This window comes from Tiliqua scincoides, chromosome 4 (genome assembly GCF_035046505.1).
Source record: "Tiliqua scincoides isolate rTilSci1 chromosome 4, rTilSci1.hap2, whole genome shotgun sequence".
NCBI classification, from domain to species: domain Eukaryota; kingdom Metazoa; phylum Chordata; class Lepidosauria; order Squamata; family Scincidae; genus Tiliqua; species Tiliqua scincoides.
The window spans coordinates 65,340,720-65,356,441 of record NC_089824.1 but is presented as its reverse complement, the minus strand read 5'-3'; the positions used below and the strand labels follow the sequence as shown (position 1 = coordinate 65,356,441).

The following is a 15,722-nucleotide window of genomic DNA, read 5'->3' as shown; positions in this document are numbered from 1 at the left end:
CCTAGCTAAGGGGGTGCAGGGGGTAGCACTGGGCATCAAGCTTTAGGGGGGCAACATGCTGAGCTTGACACTTATGACCAAAATTGTGAAAATCTTGGTATGTATGAATAATGCCATCATGTTATATATCATTGGAAAGGTAATTTAATACAGAATGCAATGCAATAGAATACACATACTCCAGTGCAGTTTATCAAAAGTTATGACCAATTAACCAGAAAATGAAAACACAACTGCCTTGTGGAACAAAAAGTGGATTTGTTTAACTCCAAACTGACCAATGAGACTGATTGTTCTGTGTGCCAATGACATGTTATTATGATACAGCATGGAACCAATAACTTTTTCTTTATTTACTTAATTAAATTTGAATCTGTAATACGGGGGGGGGGGCTACAAAATCCTCTTTGACCCAGGTAGCAGATATATGCCTTTGCTATGCCACTGACTGGGGGGAGGCAGCAGAGCAAGTAGGTGGTGAGCTGCTGGGAAGAGGAGGTGGGTTCCTCCCAATTTTCACTTTTTTAAAAGCCCGGGTGTGATGTCACTTCTGGTTGTGACATCACTTCTGGGGCAACATTTTGAACTTGGCACTGGGCTACACGATCATTAGCTACACCACTGTGTTTGGGCCTTACGCTGCTGGAACTTGGTAAGATTCAAGGCTGGTGCGTAGACATGCTTGTTACTTAAGTAAGTAACAAGCATGTCTGCACACCAGTATTGAATCTTACTAAGTTCCAGTAGTGCAAGGCCCAGATACAATGGAGTTGTTAATGTTGTATTGGTGCTATATCAGGAAGAATGAATTTTAAAGGGAGACGTCCTATTCCTTATAATTTGACCTTATGTTAAATAGGTAGGTGGCCACATGATATAAATGCCTTTATGTTTTTGTGTTCGCTATTCCTATGCTATAGCATGGCAGGGATAGGGTTGAGCTGTAAGAAATATTTCTAAACAGTCCTCAGACCCATTACATTGTATGTTTCGGTTAAATTACACATTATGCTCAATGTGTAACATGCTCATTGTTTTTTGCTTTTACTTTATAGATAGTATGTGGGAAGGACATCAAAACAGGGTGCAACTACAGTGGGAAGTGGGTTAGTAATTTGTCCCCCTGTAGTGCTGATCCTGAGTGTGGCCCTTTTATACACTATATTTTCAGAAACAATTTTCCATTTGCTTTCAAAGGAAGACTTTTCTAATAAAAATAGGGAATCAGAGCATGCAATTGATTGGAATTATGAAAGCAAAGTACTGAAGCACACTTACCCTCTGTTTCAGTACTGCCCCAATTCAGACCTTCTCTCCCCCTCCCCCTGTTCTATACAGAAAATGAAAACAAAAAACTCTGGAACATGTTACACATTCAGCGTAACGTGTAGTTTGGCCCGTAGCTATTTGGAAACAAGTCTATTAAAATTAATTGCACTATTTAAGAAGTAATATATTCATTTAATTGAGTAGCGTTTACAGAGCTTACTGGCTTTGAAATTTAAAATGAACAAAAGCTAGAAGTGCACATATCTGAAGATACAATTTTGCCTATAGCGAAAAGTAGACACTAGCTAGTATGTAATGCATAGGCTGCCTAACCAATTGTAATATCAGGATTAATTTTAAAGAAATATACTGTTAACAATCATAACAATCATCAATTTCAGTAAACTGCAATACATTCATGACAATATATGTATATGTACCAACAGCTCATCAGTGTGAGTGCTAATATTGAAATATTTTAAAGTCCTGTCATTTCATTAACATCATCTTTAGTTATTTAAGATTAAAATAGATTCATTAAATACATGCTGTGTATGGGGGGAGAATGTTTTTGATTCTTCTATCAGTATTTTTGAAAAAGCTGAAAAATGAAAACTGTGCTAGCTAGGGTAAAAATAGTCAATACTTTTGCCAAAGAGCAATATCCTGAAATGTACCATTTCTTAATAAACATGCTAAAATGAGCATCTACAGATTGAACATATCAGCAATGAAGCCACACTGCAGAAAACTTACAGCAGACTGATAACACTATTCACGTACATGAACATGTTTAATACATATCTCAGTGTGGACTCCAGGTTGACTGGGGCAAGTTTACTCCCTCATTGTGGTCTATGTCCAACCCCTAATGGTGCGCTGGGTTTTACCACTGCCACTAGTAGTGTTGATCCAGGGGTCAACCTGGTCAGGTGGACACTCTGATGAGCCAACCCTGACAAAACCTTGTTTATTAAAATAATTTCCATCAATATATTGGAACAAGTTCTTAAAATAAAATTGAGGTTTTCATTGATTCCCCTTCCCTGCCGCCATTACCATTCACAGCTTAACAAGCCTTCTTCAGAGTGTTTATTAATAACAAGCCCTTAAAACAACATAATTAGAATAAAGATATTCTGGGGTTTTCAGCAGACTAGGCAACTATCCAGAGTCTACGGGAATTGTGTTAGCAGAGAGCATCAGTTCTTCTGGTAATAGTAACTTTACCCTTACAAATTTATCTCCTAGACATAATGTTACAACATGGCAGGTTTCCAGGAAAGCTAGTAGAAAGTGAATACCCAGAGGTGCTGCTTCTCGTGTTCTTTGATATCTTGTGGACTCGCTCAGTGAATACCTAATTTACAGTGGTTTCACTTTCTGGTCCTTGAATAATAACAGGTTTCCTCTGTGTTCTGGGTCTCCAAGGGGTCTGAATTCTGTTTTCTTTGCCCTTTGTTAATCTATTTCACTGCTGTGTGCTCTTATGTTTTTTCCCCTCAGCTTTAGTCCTTTTTTTTTTTTTTTTAAACTAATTCAAGCTGGGTCTACTTCTTCTGTTTATTTGATAATGGTTAAAAAATGCAATAATGTGGTTATTAATGCATGCGTAATGAGAACTTGTGTCTTTAAACATACAGTATATGTTGTGTTTTTATCTTTCAGCAATTCTGATTTAATATTAATTATATTTTCATTGATTACTATAAGCTATCTTGAACTCTAATATGGCTAAGGCAGACTACAAATTCCAAAACCCACATACGCACAAGAATCCCAACAATAAACTTCTGAAACAAAGGTGTGCTGGAGCTCAATCCTACTGGCCTAAACATCCTGCTTTCCCAATACAGGATGAATGGGAGTAGCCATGGTTACTAAGTATTACAGATGCTCTCTGCATATACACAGATGTGTTTTGTTACTACTTCACATGTTCCTGGCACTTAAGGAAAGGTCTGAGACTGACCTGTGACTCAAAGTACAGGTCATAAGAAAGGTGTGATTTTATGCATGTGATACAATACTAGAGAGTTCAGGCTGGAGTATCATGTATCTTTCCCATGGAAGTTCTGACCATAATCTTCGTATGAGACAGGTAATAGATTTTTATAAATGAGGTTTTGAGGGGAGAAAATCACTCTGTATAGCCTCCTGAGTTCACACCTAATCCTATCCTGGGCCAGCCCACAAAGTGCAGTGGTGCTGGCACAGTCTCCCTTTGGGCTTGCAGGGGACCAGATGGCAACAAAGAAGCAAGTTAAAAACTGTTTAAATTACCTACTCCACCACACCATGGTCCACTCAGATCTATGCCCGCTCTTTGGCTTGTGTAAATCTGAGTGGCCCCAGAGAGGCGTATTGAGGCTGAGTTGGACACACAGGATATTAACAGAGCTGCTGCCGCTGGCATCCACTTCCAGCCTGCCCTTGATACACCTCCAGCCAGCTCTGATACACCCCCAGAATGCCCCCATGGCAACTTATCTGCTCTGGCAGCGGCTTGTGTCCTGTTGGTATGTGCCCTGGGCTACCAAACATTCACCCTGATAGTCCCAGCCTGTGTGCGATCACTACAGCTGCCATAACAGCAAGACTTGCACTGACAGTGGATAGGACTGGGCCATAAATTCCCTGTTCTATTGAAAGAGCATCCTTGTTCATTTGAGCAGATAATTAGCCCCAAATGTTTGTAAAGACTTTCAGAACTATGAATAGGAAACTCTTGTTAAGTGGAATAAATAAATGAATAAGAGCAGGAAGATAGACACAACAAATACACAGCAGATGAATGCATATTTTACAAAAGACATCTTGTTGTCACACAGAAGCCCACTTAATTATTCAGGAACAGTTAGCTGTTCTTTTATCCCTGGCCTACTTTAGTCTTCAGTGGTTGTAATCAAATACAGATCAGATACTGTGGGAGTTCACTGATACTGTGACAGAAACAGCAGAAAGTAAGATTGCAGTTCTATGTACACTCACCTGACGGAGGGAATACATTTTTTATTCTGATTAAAGACGCATCAGTTTAGGTTGCATGAGTAATAGGAAAACATTTAAATTGTTGTGGGGAGAATAATTTGATAAACTGCATAGGTAGAACATCTTAAAAGGAACATAGTCAAGCAATAATTAGTTGTATTATTTCTCTCATATGCAAGAACAACCCTTCATGCAGACCCAGTATAATGACAGTATAATCCTGAGCAGAAAAAAGTACAGGTAGGGCCTCTGTACCCATGGGAGATCCATTCTTGAACCCCTCGCAGATGCCAAATTTCATGGATACTCACTGTATATACTCGCCTATAGGCCATAAAATTTATGCCTAAAAATAGAGCTTGAGATCCTGGGTCGACTTATACTCGGGTCAATGCAGTGAATGGAGCAGGGTCCTCTGGCAGTTTCTGGGAAGCTTATGGAGGCTCACCTTATGGTGAAGGGGGGGGGGCGTGGAAATGGGCTGAGAGGCAGGAAGCAGGTGGAGAAAGGGATAATTTTTACCAGTAATTACAGTATTTTAGCCTCTTCTCCAGACAGGAAGAGAAGCAAAGGTGCTTCTGGGACCTGTAATCTGTATGGGCTGCTGCTATGGAATGCAGCACATACTCCCACAAAGCCTCCCCACAAGTCCCAGAAGCGCCTTTGCCTCCCTTCCAGTTTGGAGAAGAAGGGAAATGCCTCCTTTTCTTTTGCTGCTGCTCAGAACATTCCTGGCAAGTCACTTGCAAAGAATTTCAAACCCACCCATCCCCCCCTCCCAAGTTTAGGGGTCTGGTTTTTAAAACCCCAGGATGTGATCCTCATTTCCATCTGAAACAAGGTCCCAGGCTGCAATGCACCATTGCTTAAGAACAACTCCATGGAAAGCAGGGAGTCTGCTTCTGAGTAAAGAGGGCTGCAATTGTGCACAGCTCAGTCCTTGTTGCTTGTCTCCCTGCTGTGAACTGAACTGCACACTCCAATTACATTTTTTATGTTGCATGTTCTACGTAGCGCCTCTGGCTTGACACACCAGGCACCCTAAAGAAGGATTTGATTGATGGTTCTACTGGCATGTTGTTTACAGGCACTTACTCTGACAGTGTTTACACAAAGGTTGTGAAGACCAGAATTTTAAAAGTTAATGTCAACAATGCATTTTATGATCTTTTATTGTATTTTTAATAAATTAAGAAACTATGGTTTTTAGGTAACAATTACTGGAAGGTTATTTTTCAGGATCTGGCTTCAGGCAAAATCACACAAAATTATAGTCAGACCCCCCTAAGTTTAACCCCCGACTTATCTGAGGGTCATAGAAAATTCCATGATTTGGGGCTCAAAACCTGCCCTCAACTTATGTGTGATACTACCTTATGGGCAAGTGTCTGCGGTACATCCACGATCAGCCGCACCTGAGCCTCCAGGGGTTTCCCGGGGCCTCAGAATGTCTTATATGGCATAAAAATGTCACTTTCAGTTTCCCAAGGGAAACCAACAGTGGTTTTTTTTTTTTTTTTTTTTTTTTGTGGAAAATGGTCATTCTAAAGCTCTCAGAGGCAGCAAGCAAATGTGTGCTACATCTGCGGGCTTCAGAAAGCCCTCCTGAGGCACCAGAGCATTGCTCCAGTGGCCTCCAGAGTCCTCAGGTGGGGCCAAGTCTGGCTCCACACGGGTCCAGGAGACCATGTTGAGCCAGATCCACAGATGACTAATCCATAAATACGGAGGCCCCACTTGTAATACCACAAAGTACTTAGATTAACACAAACAATTGAGAAAGCAATGAAAGTACACGCATCGGACAAGCCAGCCATGCCCAACATGAGAACAAACAAATCAAAATGTAGCCTTTCCCTTTGGTAGTGTTGGTGTAGATTATCATAGGTTGGCAAAGAAAGAATTCTTGATATCAAACAACAAGAGCTGTTTAGTGCCGCCAGAACCACATGCTCTCCAATCCATCTCAATATTCCAGTCAGTTTTGGGAAACCGGCCTCCTTCTTTTACCACCTGGTGTGCCCGCAGGCTCGGAGAGCTTTCACACTTGCAAGATGTAACGCTCTTCCATCAGCCTTGTTAACGGGCAGGTTCAGTGGTATTCCCTACTCAGAGAGGAAATGCAAGTGTGGTAGGGATTGCATTGAGACTCTAATGCATACCTTTTTCTACTGCCCGCTACATGATGCATCACGCAAGAAATATCTAGGCCCATTGTTAGCTAGGATGCAGGGCTGGGAGGATTCAATCATGCTTCAGTCTCTCCTTTCCACAACTGATTCTGAGACCCTGGATAAGGTCGCTTCCTTTTTATCTGGGGTAATAGCCAGGCAGAGCTCTGGGACTCTGGGCAGTGTGCGAGGAAAAGACTGATGTTGGTGGCATTCTTTTCATCTCAGGAAATGATGCTTAAAATAGGCAAAAACAGCCTGTATCCCGCATGACTGGCATCCACTGATGAAATTTTTCCATATAAATACTACTCTTAACATCAAATAGAAGTTTTGTCCACTGAATTGTGCATATATGTTCTATTCTAAATATTTTCAGTTTATGAATGACAAGAATTATCCTTCCTTAAGTATTTCACTAAACTATGGGTCTCATCCCTATACGGCTGTTGTAATTTCAATGCAATGCTGTAACTCTAATCCCTGTGCAGCTGTCTGTACTCCAATGCATGATCAGGGGATAGAAGGAGGGCGTGCACCCATGCACTGGCAAGGCCTGCAACCACATCAATGCACTCCTGAAGCCCTACTGTCACTGTCCATGAATACACCATTTGTCTGCAGCACCAAACACTATATTGATGGAGAGTGAGTGGCGGGGCTTCAGGAGTGCATCTGGGGTGCAGGGGCCGGGCTTTCCTGCTGTCTCCCTGTCCTCTTTCTCTCCTCAGACTTTTGCTAGCAAAATTACTAGTGCAAGTCCAAGGAGACCCACTGTGGAGCGGGAGGCTAACAGAAGTGTAAGGGAATTAAAATCCCCTTTTACCTCTGAAGTTTCCTGATCCACCGCCCCCACTGGATACAGCACACCCATTTTTTGTTTGACTGCACCAGCGGGGGGGGGGGAGGTTTGGGGAGGAGAATAGAACTGGGTTTCGACTATCTTACTGAAAGAAAAAAAGTGTATGAAGTAGTAAACTGGAACAATATGTCCTCTAGATAATTTTCAAGAAATATCACAGAGAAGAGAAAACAGCAGTTTGTTAAAACTCATAAGAAAAAAGCTATCCTATGTTACACTAAATCACACTATGATGAGTATACATATGTACACTTTTTAAATAAGTGTAAAAACATATGAACATAGGATATTTCTGTATGTGTTCCTTTTTCAGTCCATAGCTGGTGCTTGGGGAGCAGGTTATCCTCTCAATCAATATACTGCTGTAGGTGCCACTAGGATCCGTGTATCATTCATGATACACTTCCACTCTGCGACTGTCGGCAATATTTCTCACCTTATCGATGGTCAATCACTGGTTTGTTAGATCTTCCTCAATGTGTCTGACCCACGTTTTCTTTCGTGCTGCCCACTGAACTCTCCAGTAGGAAGGTCACTCTTGCCAGAGGAGCTCGTGTGGCAGCTGTCTGGTGTTCATTCTGCAGACGTGGCCAAACCACTGCAGTCTGTGTTTTTGGATTTATTCTTTGACTGATGGTTGATGATCACAGCTTATCTGAATTGTCTCGTAACAATGGCGATCACAAAGAGAGACACCCAGGATCTATCTCAAGCATTACAATTGAAAGACCTACAGCTTGTTAATGCCCAAATTGAGCAGAGTCGATGTTTCCAATCCATACAGGAGAAATGGCAATATCAGTGTTCGGTAGAGACAAATGTTGGTCTTGATAGAGATACTGGCCTTTTTCAAAAGGCCATTTGAGCGAGGCAAATGCTACTGTTGCCTGGAATTTCCTGCTGTGGATTTCAGTGGTGGATGCCATTTTTTTCCTCCTGTACCTGCAATCCAGGTATTAGACTTATTGAACCTGCTTGATTTGGACTCCATTGAGGTGAACACTGGTCTGTGACCCATCTGTGGTCATAGACCATAGGATTGGGCAATGTGCCAAATGATGTCAGTTGCTTCTGCATCTGTTGGCAAATACGGCACTATTGTCTGCGAACATCAACTTGATAAGGAAGTTGTTTATGTCATACTGAACTCCGTGCTTGTCTTTGAATGCTTTCCTCATAATGGCATCAATCATGATATTGAAAAGTAGGGGATATAGAAAAGGAACAAAAGTTCCTTTTGCTGTGTTTTGATTTTCTTCAATAATAGTGCTCTTGTCAATTTTATTGGTTTTAGTAAGTAATTCCAACCTTCAAAATGATAGAGAAGATTAGATAAATCACTATGCTTGATCCTGTTTTTAATACCACCAGTTTCAGTATTACCCGTACCAACCAATTGTGTGACTCATTTTTTTTCTTAGTCTGAAAAAATGTTCTTTGTTTATAGTATAATCATGGGGAGAGGGACTACTGAAAAACATCTGGCTCAGATTGTTTAATCTCAGATTAAAGACGTTCCAAACTTGATTTAAATCAAAAGGGATTAGGTCATAGTATAGAGAAATAACTTGAAGCATTTCACACCCTTGAAAAAATGCTGCACTGACATGAAAAGATGTACATGATGGCTTGTTCAGAGTATTATCAAACCAGGCAGAAGGAAGGAATAATCAGCACTTTGGTGAATTCCTTGGCTATCTCTTTTCTCTCCATCTCCTCACCCTCAGATAATCCATTAATTGAACACAGAGGCAGACAGAGATGTTTTACTATTGAACACAGAGGCAGACAGAGATGAATAAGGGTTTAATCTGAACCACAGTACGCTGACAGCCGAAAACTACTGAAGACCTACAGCAGCAGAATTCACAGTCCACTTCCACAATCCCTGGTCCAGCATCGTAAAAGCCAAGCTGTTGCATGACTTTGGTTGGCAACCTTCAGTCTGGAAAGACTATGGTAGAAGCCTACAGCACCTGGTATTCCCAGGCGGTCTCCCATCCAAGTACTAACCACGCCTGACCCTGCTTAGCTTCCGAGATCAGACAAGATCGGGCATATGCAGGGTAACAGTTGCTGCCAGCACAAATAGCTGGAAGCCCTAAGCATACCCCTGTGGCTCACCCAGCACACACCAGAGCAGGTAAGCTGGCATGGGGTAGTTTGTGGGTGGCACTGGGAGGATCAGGGTCGGGAGGGGGCCAAACTAAGGTGGATCTCAGCAGCAGCAGCAGCACATGCCGAGATACTGTTCCCCTCTTCCAGGCCCAATACAGCCCCTAAGGCTCTTCAGACTAAATACAGGTCGGTCCTTCATATTCCACAACCTCTGTGGATGCCAAAATCCGTGGATATTGAAATCTGCAGTTTTGGGCCCCTTAAAACCTTCAAATACAACTGGAGCACAGTTCACCTCACATCCAAAGGTTCTTCTGAGGCCCACAGAGGCTGCATGCTTTAACCCAGATGAGCCTCAGCATGCCTGTTTCGGCAAAACAACATGATTTCTGGTTTCTTGGGAAACTGGAAGTGACATTTATATGCCTTTTAAAAGGCAATTTGAGGGCCAGGGAAGCAGCTGATTAAGAAATCCACGGGGTACCAAATCAGCAGATAGCAGGTTACTTTTTCAAGATCAGCTCTGAGTATAGGGTACAGGCATTCCCTGTATCCACGGGGTTCCCTTCTGGAACACCCCCGCCCACGGATAGCTGAATCCGTGGATACACCCTCTCTCTGGAAGCCAGGGGCGCTGAGTTCCCCTCACCTCCAGAGGGTGGTCTAAGCCCTGCAGAGGCTGCACATAGCCAACTGCAGCTTCTCCCGGGCTCAAAATGACGATTAGAGGACGAAAACGCAACTTCCAGTTTTCAGCCAAAAACCGGAAATGACTTTTAAAAGCATATAAAAGGCAGATGGATCAGCTCTCAGCTATTTCTCCCTGCAATCCTTTCATCCTCCTGCTGAATAGCACATTACAGGATATAGAGAAGGAAGCTAAAAACAGTATATGGATGGAAGAGGTCAGAGAAGGTATAGCTATCTTGGGGAATGTATAAGGAGATTCACATTCTCTGATAGCCCGAACCTATCAGGGCAACCAGAATGGTTGCTGCTGCTCTATCCTGCAGGACCAGGGAAGCATCTGGAGGTCTCCTCGGGGTAAGGGAACTTCAGTTCCTTTACCCCATGTCAGGCTTCAGCAGCCCCAATGGGTCTACTCAGATCTGTACCAGCTATTTAGCTGGCCCAGAACTGAGGAGACCTGTGTCAGGCTCTGAGGCCTGGGAGGGGGATAGAATTCAGCAGCAGCTGAGGCTGCCACCCCTGCCCCCTTCCCAGGCCTAAATCACTCCAGCCTGCCCAATCCCTGCCTAGTTTTGCTCCTCCCTGCCTCCCTACCACCCTCCTCAACTCAGGAACATCTCCCTACCCTTCAGCAGGGGACATCCCACTGGTGGACTTTTGATTGGCCTCCCCACTGGCTCCTTTCCCCTCCCGGCCACCACAACACGCACATTTGTGATGGCCATTACTGGGGCAGTGCACAGGCTACTCAGGCTGCCCAACATTAGGATTGAGTTGTGAATTCCAACCTGGCTCCTTTATTTTCTAGGCTCATATGAGAAGGCCAAGACCAGCAATGTCATGTGATTGTTTAGTGCGTGAATTTGTATACACCTGCATTTCCTTCTTGATTGATAGGACTTATCTGACAGTGAATATGGTTATCACTAAATAACAGCTTTTATCAAGAAATAAAATTCTAGTGTTCCAGCGCATTATGGTATGACATTTTGCAGAGCTGTGCATATTTTATTATAGACCCCAGTCTATAACAACATAATTTCCCCCTCTACAATACCATTTTCATCGCACTTTCTATTATAAACATCTAATACGTTTGCATGAGATTGGGCACCTGTTGTCTGACAAGATAAATGTTGTTTACCACAGTGTAATTGTGTCATACTATGAGAACACATAATTATTGAAAAACTGCTTCCTCCTTTGAGTCTTTAGAATTGAACATTCTGACCTTCATGTACAGAGTAAAACATACTGTTTATGCTGAAAGATGGTAGCTATCTACTCAAATCTCAAGTATTGTATGTTGGGAGCAAAGGGATTTGTCAAAATAAATATTACATTATTCAAACCATGCTACAGAATATCTTAAACCAAACCAGAGATGCTGAATGGAATAATAATCACAGCCACCTGTTCTGAGCCACTGAAGGACAAAAATTCAATCATTTTTACTGCTCTAATTTAGATGGTTACAAGCTTAAAATGTGCCCTGGGAGTAATAAACTTATTTTTATGTTAACATCAGCAAATATTAGAGTATTGCACATCTAACCTTATTTCTGCCAGTGCAATCTCACTGAAAACTGACTGTCAGAGAACTACATTCTGTCATGTTATCCTCAGTTTAGAATGCAAGACAGGTGGAAATAGAGGCTGTTTACTGTGAGATTTAGTAAAGCTTACAGTAACACTTTGAATCCTGAACAACTTATGTGTCCATGCAATTGTAAATTCAATATGAAAACTGGTTATAATAATGAGGTTGTTTTCTGCACCAGAATACCCTCTAATTCTTTTGTCATGATAATGCATGATCAAGTTGTTTTTGCAGTGTTAGAGAAGTTCAAAAATCTATATGCACCAGAAGGAACTGGTACAGTCAAGCAGCTAAGAGACTAAGAGCACAATCCTAACCAGGTCTACTCAGTAGTAGGTCCTATTGTGTTCAATGGGACTTACTCCAAGGAAAGTTAGGTTACGCTTGCAGCCTGAATCATGAAATCTGCAATTCAGATTTCACCTCTTCCATGAACTCATTAGGTGATCTTAGAGAAGCCACTCCTTTTCAGTCTCAGCCCCCCAACCTGTGAAATGGGAATATAGGTGTCTGTGTTTAACAACCTTCCACTTAAAAACAGATCGCATATATGACAGTGGTCAATATATGACACAACAAAGAGGCTCTTAATGAGGCAGTCAGGACTCCCGTAGCCCGCAGCAGGGTGTCTGTTTACACAACAAAGAGGCCCTTAATGCAAAGAAGAGGCAATCTATCTCCAGTAGACTGTACAGCAAGCTAGTTTCTGGCAGGGAGCATCTGTTTGCACGACAAAGGCACTAGATTGGGCTGAATGTTCGCTTAACAACCTAACTGCATAACAATGGAGAATGTATCCCCATCCATAAGCGACGCACACCTGTACAGTAATGTTCACTGCACGTAAAGCATCTTGAATACTCAAAACTGCTAGACATCATCATCATCATCATAAATTCAAAATGGAAATGTAGTATGCTGGGAACTTTTTAAAAGATTTCGATGCAATATCCCCACTCCCTCCCAAACAAAAAAACAACACACTAGTGCCAAAGCTGCTATTTTTGCTGCAGTTATGATATGGGAAGAAAGGTTAACCCTCCCTTTACTGCATCTACTTTTCCATCAGAGCAAAAGAAATATTTGTCTGAAAAAGAGCTGGACTGAACTTCCCCATAGGAAATATGGCAGAAAGGAGTAGGGTTAAGCCCTCCTATGCCCCATAGTACCAATCTGTGAGGGCCCTGATCTGGCTCCTGTTAACTTAAGTAAAAGCTAGTAATCAAACCCTATACCCCCCCCCCATGATATAGCATGCAGCCATGCCAATGGAGTGTTCACTGCATGCTATGGTGGGGGGGGCATAGATAGATAACTAAAAATATTTTGCTTACTTCCTGGTAGGCTTCCCCATTGTCTGTGGGTCTCCTCAGATCCATGCCAGTCATTTTACTGGCACAAGTGTCAGGAAAGCCATGGGGCATGTTGGGTTGGAAAATGGGGGATAGGATCTGGTGAAAGTCACTGCTGCCAGATTCACCCCTCCCACTCTTGACACACCCCTAATTCCTCCCTCTCCCTGTCATGGATGTGTGGTCATTGGAAGAAGGTGACCCTGACTACACCCCACGCAGCCTCTCCAACACTTGGAACACTTCCAAGGAGGGGTTGCGTCTGGAAGTGACCTGTAAGTTACGTCACTTCTGTGAAATGGGGCACAGTGACGTCATAACCCTCATGGGTTATGGGTTATGAAGACATGGCATGTTCCTGCTCTCTGTTTATGAACCGCCCCGCCCATGCCAGTTGACCTGCCCTGGCACTGTCTGGGATCTGCAGCAGCAGAGATCCGCAGCCAACTTATGGCAATAGTCTCAAAAGACTGAGTAGCAGCACAGTCTTCGTACCATCTCAGGACCTATTCCACTAGTGGGACACTAATCCTACTGGCATAAAAGGCCCATAGCATTGGGACATAAGTCTTTTGGGCTTAATAATACTTTAAACATCACATGTAGTTCAGACCTTTTAGAGCACAGACTTATGATACTTTTTTCTCTGGCCCAGTCTGTTCAATAGATAATGAACACATGAGGTGAACTCAGCATGTCACAGTAGCTAAAGTTATCCTTCTCTTTCCTCAGCCTCTCCAATTAAACAGTATGGAACAGACCGCAACTTTGCAACAAAATGCAGTTCCTCCACTGAAAGTATGTATTGTAAGACTGCAACTACAATATTATTATTAATTTTTTTAAAAATGACCAGCACCTTTACAATAATAAAATAATACAATTGAGAAGTCAAATGGCAGAAACCTACCAGTGCAGATCAAGAACTTTGCTGTGATTCACTCTATTGTATGAGTGAAAGAAAGTAAATTTTGCAGTGGTTAATACACTTCTTTGTGCACAATTGAAAGAACTCTACATTTCAGATCTAATTTGATAACAGGTCTGCTGAAAAGGAAAAGATAAAAGAAAGAGGATTTGGTGCAGATTGTCACAGTCATGAAAAAGTAACTTCTTCAGCAGTATCTTAAAAGTCTAAGAATATATCAGATGCTTTTTGATGTGTCTTTTGAGCTACTTTATTTATAAAGCAAAAGTCAAATGGCTCACAACAGGCAGTGCTACTGAAAAAAGCTTCCACAAAGATGTGTATGGTTTACAGCAAAAAAAAAAAAAAAAAAAATTATGAATGAACTCACAGGAAAGGCTAAAAAAATAATAACTCCAGATAAAAAGAAATCAACTCAAATCTTAGGATAAAGGATTTTCTTTCTTTCACAAAAGAAAAAAGGCAGAGTTCCAACCTGATATAATAAAAGGATAAAATAATCTCGCACTTCTAAGAACAGAAGAGTTTAGCATGGAATAAGTAAATAAAAGATGAGACCAGGTTGTAGAGAGTCGATGGCAGTTGCCAAAAACAAAAGCCTACCTATCCTTTTCCACTTCTCTAATGTCTAGTAATACAAAGTATGTCATGTGATATTATTGTGTTCCAAGTTTTCCTGCTCACACCTCAATGGATGTGCTTTAACATCACATAAAATGTTGTGATAAACATATAATTTGACTTTTACATGCTTTGTGGAAGGTTGATTAAAACTCAATCGTGAGGAGGATGATCCAGAGCAGAACTGTGATAGGTGTGCAGGGAGGCTTTAATTCTTTATTTTCACCATAGTGTCTATCCAGAACAGGGCCCCCAGTTCCCGTTCCATCAGGAGGAAAGCAACCACTGCCACTGATAGGAATTTACCTTCCAGACAAACTAACAGATGCAGGCAGCTTCAGTCCAGATAAATATGAGTAGCAGGAGGTCTGGTCTAGAGGGTAGAGCCTCCGTCTGCCTGAAGATAACATCCACAAGGTCGCCAGTTCGAGGCCACCGGCGCCGTGCGACCTTGAAGCAGCTGACAAGCTGAAGCTGAGCTATTCCATCTGCTCTGAGCATGGGAGGATGGAGGCCAGAATGTGAAGCCAGATCGGAATGAAACACCTGAATGTAGTGGTTCTTGAAAGAAAGAACCTTCTTTCAATTGTAAAAATCCCTATTTAATAAGGGATTTAAATAAAGCCTGCTTATGTAAACCACCTTGAATAAAGTCTTGAATAAAGACCAAGAAAGGCGGTATATAAATACCTGTTTTTTGTTTTTTTGTTGTTTTGTTGTTGTTGTTGTTGTTGTTGTTATTATTATAATAAATACTGGAGTGAAGGAAGGGTTTCAAGCGTTTCAAGACTTCCCTCCATGCCTACTGTAACAACCCCCATCAGATTGGCCCTCTGTGACTATTTAGGCACACATATGGGCCAACCTATGTGTCAACTTACAGCCCAGTCCTACTGAAATCCCCCCATGCCTATGCAGCTGCACCAATGGAGCACATGTTGCATCTGTGGGAGGGAGGCAGTTGGAAAAGTCTCCTCAGGGAAGTAAGCTTACCGTCAATATTGTGTGTTGTGGGATATATTTTCCTGAAGGTGAACACTGTGCAAAACCATGCCATGGAATACATCAATAGGCAGGAAATGGGCATCAATTGGACCAGAATGCATTTTGAAAGAATGCT

At 42.1% G+C, this 15,722-nt stretch overlaps 1 protein-coding gene and 1 pseudogene across 1 annotated transcript in view; both read right to left on the bottom strand.

Annotated features, from left to right (window-relative positions):
* DOK6 (docking protein 6) overlaps window positions 1–15,722 on the bottom strand; it is a 272,774-nt gene that overhangs the window by 156,189 nt on the left and 100,863 nt on the right. The window lies entirely within an intron of this gene.
* Window positions 9,258–9,377, bottom strand: LOC136650559 (5S ribosomal RNA; annotated as a pseudogene).